Raw genomic sequence first — 7,840 nt, 5'->3', positions numbered from 1 at the left:
ATATTTATATGTATATCAGAGGTGGGTTCCTACCAGTTTGCACCAGTTCAGTAGAACCGGTTCATCAAATCTACCGAACAGGTTAGAAGAGGTTCCACCAGAAAGCAGGCCACACCTACAGAAGAGGTTCCAAAATTTTTTGAAACCCACCACTGACACACACACACACACACACACACACACACACACACACACACAGGGGGCAGACAGACAGACAGACTCACACAGACAAAGAGAAAGAAAAAGAAAGGAAGAAAGAAAGAAAGAAAGAAAAAAAGAAAAAAAGAAAGAAAAAGTGAGAGAGAGATGAAAGAAAAAAAGGAAAAAGGGACAGAGAGACAAAAGGAAGGAGAGAGAGAGCGGGGACACATGGCCAGCAAGCCACTCCCACCAGGTCACATGGCCGGCAAGCCACTCCCACAAAGGAGGCCACACCCACAAAGTAGTTTCGAAAAATTTTTGAAACCCACCACTGATGTATATGTATATGTATATGACTATGGATTAAAATGTATAGAATGTGAAACATACAGAGCGTTATTATACAACTATACAACATCATATATTTAAAAGAGATTATGCTGTATGACCATCAGAATAATGGATATGATCAGGGTGTATAATATTAGGTATCAGTGGTGGGTTCCTACTGGTTTGGACCGGTTCGGCTGAACTGGTAAATAGTTTGGTGGCTTGGGTTGTTGGAACCATTGACACCATCTTTACTGTAAGTTTACATTAAACAGAGTCTTACAAGAGTAAACCGTATTTCTCCCTCTTCTCTTCTCCCTCTTCCCTCTTCTCCCTCCAGACCTTCCGCACAGCCCTCAAGACCTGGCTATCCCGTCAGGCCTGGGGATAAAGAGTGAAATCTGTCCCCACCCGAATGATGAATGTTGTGTTTTACTTTTACTTGCACTGTTTTCATGTTTATCGTTTTATTGTCTTGTATCCCCCTCCCTATAAATTGTAAGCTGCCCTGAGTCCCCTCAGGGAAAAGGGCGGCCTATAAATAATAAACAAATCTACAAATCTACAAATCTTTATAGTCAACATAAAAATAGGGAAGGTCTCTTCTGAAATGCTTCCTATGCTTTTCACTCACCTGCAGACGGAACTGCCTCTCATCAGGCTGCTGCCTAAGCTGCAGGTCTTGCTCTTGTCTCCCAAGGTCATTTTTGCATACCATCCTAATATGATGAGCTCTGGTGGTGCAGTGGTTAGAGTGCAGTATTACAGGCTACTTCTGCTGACTGCCGGCTGCCTGCAATTTGGCAATTTGAATCTCACCAGGCTCAAAGTTGACCGCCATCCATCCTTCCAAGGTCAGTAAAATGAAGACCCAGATTGTTGGGGACGATATGCTAACTCTGTAAACCACTTAGAGAGGGCTGTAAAGCACTACAAAGTGGTATATAAGTCTAAGTGTTATTGCTATGCTATGATCATATTGCTGTGATTATTCAGCTATCTCAGAATGGTTTCCAGATTCACTGGCAACAGTCCTGATGAAAATAATATTCTGAGAGCCTCTCTGATCCTGTTTATGGAAAAAGTTAACAGAAAAAGGTTTATGGAACAGCTATGGTATGCAAAATTATGTGTGGAAGATATGGCAGAACTTGGGGCTTGAGTGAAAAAGGGGATCAGCCTGGAATCCCTACATAGCCACAAAAGAACCAAATCCAACCTGCCTCCCTTGAGAGATGTTGACACTCATCTAATTCTAAACCAGGGGTCCTCAAACTTTTTAAACAGGGGGCCAATTCACAGTCCCTCAGACTGTGAGCCAAGGTGGCGCAGTGGTTAAAATGCAGCACTGCAGGCTACTGCTAGATCAGCAGGTCAGCGGTTCAAATCTCACTGGCTCAGGGTTGACTCAGCCTTCCATCCTTCCGAGGTGGGTAAAATGAGGACCCAGATTGTTGGGGGCAATATGCTGACTCTCTGTAAACCGCTTAGAGAGGCCTGAAAGGCCTATGAAGCGGTATATAAGTCTACTGCTATTGCTATTACTGCTATTGTTGGCGGTGTCTGGACCAGCTGGGTGGGTGTGGCTAGGTGGTCATGTGATTGGGTAGGCATGGCTAGGTCATGTGACTGGGTGGACATAGCCAATTTAGCAGTCCAAACAATGCACACAAACTTTAATTTGTTTTGCTCCTGGGGGTAGAAAGCAAGTTAGTGAAGGGATGTGGCTGCCCTGATTGTGTATGAGAGATTTCTCTCTCTCCCTCTCTCTCTCTCTCTATCTCTCTCTCTCTCTCTCTCTCTCTTCTCCTTCCCTCTCTCTCTCTCATTCTCCTTCCCTCTCACTCTCTCTCTGGAGGCCGGGGAGGAAAAAATGGGCATGTTTTGGTCACCCTGGCCTCCAGAAGGCAGGTGGAGTCTGGCAGGTAGGCAGGGCAACATGGTTGGGGAAAATTTGTGATCCCCATGGGCCGGATTAATGGCTTTGGTAGACCATATCCGGCCCCCGGGCTGTAGTTTGAGGATCCCTGCTCTAAACAGTGCTAACCACTAGTTGAGAATATTTTTATGCATAGGCTTTTAGCAATAAATCAGTTTAACTGAACTTTCTCATGTGGGCCTGGTCTTTGGCACCTGATAGTCTGCTTATGTAAAGAATTTTTCTTCTGGTTTTGAATCAGAGTTAATTCTACAAGTCAACAAGAAAACAAGAAAAGAAATCATACCATTAGCCCTGCACACAAAGCAAGAGAAATTAGATTGCACAATCATAGAAATCAGGGGTGGGTTCCTGCCAGTTCTAACCTCTTCTATAGAAGAGGTTCCACAAATCTACAGTGCCCTATAGAACCGGTTCCTGCTTCCTCCCCCTGCCCATCCACACATCATCAAGATGAAGAGCGAGAGGAGGAATTCTGGGAGTTGAAGTCCACAAGTCTTAAAGCTGTCAAGTTTGAACACCCCTGGGTTTTTTTTTCTAAAGGGCTAGGGGTGCAAGGGCCTTGTAACTTGACAGCTTTAAGACTCAATGCCAGAGTTCCTAAGCCAACATTTTGGTTGCTAAGCGAGAGCGTTGTTAAGTGAATTTCACCACATTTTACAAGTTGGCCACCCCCACCCAGTCACATGGCTGGCAAGCCACTCCCACAAAGCAGGCCACACCTACAGAAGAGGTTCTAAAATTTTTTGAAACTCACCACTGATGGAAATATAATATTACAAAAAGGTGTATTGTTCAAAGACTAGGGAATATGCTCCCTAACCAACTCTGATGACATGATACACCTATCATGGCATTTACATGATGATGTCATAATGGATGAGTCCTCGTTTGCTCCCTTTGTCTCCCTTCCAGACATCCCTGGTTTCACATCTGAGCATTGTACTGGGTACAATGATCTGGGTACTTGAGAGACCGCCTGCTGCCAATTACCTCCCACAGACCCATTAGATCTCCCAGGGTTGGCCTCCTCCGGGTGCCATCTACCAGCCAATGCCACCTGGCTATTACCCGGGGGAGGGCCTTCTCTGTGGCAGCTCCGGCCCTCTGGAATGAACTCCCCGCAGGGATTCGGACCCTCACCTCTCTCCAGGCCTTCCGAAAAGCCATTAAAACCTGGCTTTGCCGGCAGGCCTGGGGGTGATGAGTTCCCTCCCCCCTCAACATGTATGGTTGTGCAACTGTTCTTTACTTTTACTATTTGTATTTTGGTTTTTTATGTTCCCCTTTTCCCCCCTTGAATTGTTCGCCACCCTGAGTCCTCCCAGAGAAGGGCGGCATACAAATAATAAAATTCGATTCGATTCGATTCGATTGTCCCTGAGAAGACGCCATCCCAAGTTCCAGGGAAGAAATGACATGCATAATGCATCAAATGGTTTGCACAAAGTCAGACCCCCCTGGATGATCTGTTTATGCCACTCTCCAAAATCTTCTAAAACTCTTGGAAAGAAGCTGGGCTATTGCCTCCTTTAGGCAGTCAATCTTTGTAGTGGAGTTCTGGCTGATAGGCAGCTAAGCCTGAAGATGGCATTTTTAATGATAGGGGCAATTCAATGTTCTCAATGGACTGTCAGCATTGTCCATCATCCCATGCCTAATGTGTCTGCAGTCATATGATTATCTGCAAGTCAGGAAGAATCGCAGCTCCCTCAATACTTTTAAACATAGGGCTGTGCAGAGAAATGTAGAAGGAGTTTCCACGTTTATGTTTCACTATCTCAGGGATAGTTTTAGGCTCAAACTGTTCTCTCCTCCTTTATAGTTTCGTGTTTTTGGCAGCTTCCCACAGTTAAATTGCCTATTTTAGGTGCAATGCTTTGTCTTGGGAAATAGGTAATTGAATGGGAAGCATTCCAGGCAGCTAAGAAATGGCATCTGCCAGAGGAACCTGATTCAGATATCAGAAAAACCTTTATAGGATTGGTCAAGTTGTCAGCTTTCTAGTTTGGTTTACAATAGATTTTTGACCGTCCTCTGTTACAATTATTAGTTTGGCTGTTTGACTCCTATTTTTTCTACTGATGAGAAAAATCCCCTCTTCCTTCTCTCCTCTCTCTTCCCCCCCCCTCTTCCTCTCCCCAGGTTCTTTTCTTCATATCTATCCCTACTTGTGATGATGATCATGTGGAATGGAAAACGTTGCAGAAGTCACTCGTACAAAAGGATCTGTGTCAAAGATAACATTATCAGTGGTGGGATTCTTCTTTTTTTTACTACCGGTTCTGTGGGCGTGACTTAGCAATAGCAACAGCAATGGCAGTTAGACTTATATACCGCTTCATAGAGCTTTCAGCCCTCTCTAAGCGGTTTACAGAGTCAGCATATTGCCCCCAATAATACGTGTCCTCATTTTACCCACCTCGGAAGGATGGAAGGCTGAGTCAACCCTGAGCCGGTGAGATTTGAACAGCCGAACTGCAGAACTGCAGTCAGCTGAAGTAGCCTGCAGTGCTGCATTTAACCACTGCACCACCTTGGTGGGTGGGGCAGAGGAAGGACACTCCAAAATCCCTATCCCCTCCACCTGCTTTCCAGCTGCATTCTCCTGTTCAAGGCAACAAAACAAGACCCAGCCAATCAGCTAGGACTCAAGAGGCAGTGTCAGGTGCGACTTCATTTAATAATCAGGAAAGAAACCACTCAACTCCATTTGTTTGAAATTAAGTGTACTTTTACTAATTACAAATGAATAGTAGCGAAGCTAAGCTGAATCTGGTTAATTAGGCGTGAAAGCAAGAATATCATGTATAATTCAATCCCCTCCCCTTAGCACCCCAGTCCATAGTCCAATTATAATTCACCCTACTGTCAGGTGGGAGATATCCTCAAAAAACATCACCAGGATGGAATGCTGGATAGTTAACCTTGGTGGGAAACTCCCTTCCTCCACATGCGCAATGAGATGGTCAGGCCAGCGTCTAGAATCTTCCTCAAGCACATAACGATTCCCTTCCCAAATACTATGCCCCCTTCCCCGTTTCAATGGCAGCCGAAGCAGTAGCAAAGCAGAGGCTGATAGGCAGTGAATAGATGGGGAAGAGCCAGCAAGAGGTGGTATTTGCCAGTTCTCTGAACTACTCAAAATTTCCACTACCAGTTCACCAGGACCAGTCAGAGCCAGTTGAATATTATGGAAGCAACTTTAGCTAAATACTGAGAATGCATTAAAAGTACTAAAAGTGGCTGGAGAAAATGATACATAAACACATAGATTTAAAACCAGAACTTTTTTTTAATTGGGAATCATATTAGAAACATACAATAAAGACTTGAAATATTTGATTGAAAATGTCTTAACAGCTGCTAGAATTGTATTTGCAAAAAAATGGAAAAATGAGAAAATACCAACACAGAAGGAAAGTATTCGGAAAATAATGGAATGTGCTGAAATTAGTAAACTTACATTTGTAATTAGAGAACAGGAGGATGAGCAATTTTATAAGGTATGGGATTTGGTTAGACAAAAAAACAATGAAATTGTTTATTTATGTATTACCAGAAAGTTATAGTTTTTTGCGATGAAATAGAGTGCTTAATCATATGATATATAAAGGAAAATAATATATTTAATGCATAAGAGTGAACGCTATGCAGGGACGTGCAGTCACTAGAGGCAGGGGAGGCATGGCCTCACCAGTCATGAGGAAAAGGAAAGAATTTTAAAGAATTTTTTAAAAATAATTAAAGCCAAATGTAGTTGCTGCCAGATTCACAGTGACTTGGAACGGTGCTTTGGGTTAACCATAGGAGGAGGCCAGAGAACTAGGGGCCTCTTTTGCATAAGGAATTTTTCGCCTTTTAAGAGTTAAGCAAGGGTTAACAAGCAAAAAATTCCTTATGCAAATGAGGCACGTATTCTCTTGCCTCCTGTAGAGGGCATTTTTAGAGGCTTTTTAGAGTTCTCTGGGAGCAACTAGCTCAGTCTGACAGAGCTCTGGCCTTTCATGAGGGCAGGGCAGGGCAGGGCAGGGAGAAGCAGAGCTGAAATCGTCTCTGAAACAGCTGGAAAAGGTGCGTGTGTGGGGAGGGGGGAGGAATTCAAAAATTCAAAAGGGAGAAGAAAAAGAATGGGAAAACTTATTTTGCAAGGGGGAAAAATGCTGTCGCTTTAAATCGGAACTGAGCATGCCTGCCTGTGGAATTCTGGGAGTTGAAGTCCACAAGTCTAAAAAGTGCCTCACCAGGCCTAAAGCTGACCGCACGTCACTGACGCTATGTATAATTGTAAGTAGTGATCATGTTATACTGGAAAGATTTTTATATGTTAAATGGACTAATGATGATGTAATGAATAATTGATACATACATGAATTGAAATATTCAATAACTGCTTGGATTAACAATGAAAAACTATTTCTGGAGTTCAATATGCCACACTATAAATATTGTATACTCTATGGATGATTAATATTAATGGTAACCTGAACACGTAATGCTCAATGGTAGTGATGTATTTAGTTATGTTTGATGGATAACCAGTGCTCTTATCTCTAATTGTAAAAACTGATGCACAAAAGCTTGTAACCAAATGACGTGCTTGACGAAATTGAGGAAAGTTTTTTATATGTGTTGTTTTGTTTTAGTTTGTTTTAAAAATAAAAAAAATTATAAAAAAAGTACTAAAAGTTATTTCGACAGATAAATTACAACTTTCTCCCAAGTGCTCAAAGCCCCTTCAAAAGTCACAGCTGTGATTTCCATTGTGACAAAATGCACAGGTGCAGCGAAGGACTTTATACCTTTAACTGAGGAATGGTATACTCCCTCCTTTGATATGGTCAGCTTCTTCTTCTAAGCACACAGCTTTGGATGGGATGGGCATGGAACAGACACAAAATATTGGAATGTACCAGTTTGCTCGAACCAGTACGAACCAACTGAATACCACCTTTACTTGTGTGTGATGTAAAGCCTTCAGTGCAGAATGCTTTAAAACAAACAAGGCTTGCATTTCTATAAGTCACTGCTTTTTTCCAGTAACACTTTGCTATTGTTTGTTATTTTTCAATTCTCTCTGAAGTAGAATATAGTGCTATCTCTAAACAGCATGGTCTAAAGATAATTAGGCTAGGTTCTAAAAGAGAAAACGATCATTGCTCACCATAATACTTTACATTAGAATTTATTTCACTTACATGCAGTCAATTATGAATGGCTTAGTAAACAATGGGATTTTTAGGAAGATAATTCTAAAAAATTCTATTGGACTTGCTATTGGACTAGGTGTATATACATACATACATACATACATACATACATACATACATACATATCTACATACATACATATATACATGTGTGTATGTGTGTGTGTGTGTATGTATGTATGTAATATATATTTAAAGTCACAACCCCTGGTATGCCCAAA

The sequence above is a fragment of the Thamnophis sirtalis genome, unplaced genomic scaffold, assembly GCF_051295495.1.
Source record: "Thamnophis sirtalis isolate CommonGarterSnake01/CBP01778 unplaced genomic scaffold, rThaSir2_p1.2 scaffold_15, whole genome shotgun sequence".
NCBI lineage: Eukaryota > Metazoa > Chordata > Lepidosauria > Squamata > Natricidae > Thamnophis > Thamnophis sirtalis.
This window is presented reverse-complemented; position numbering follows the sequence as displayed.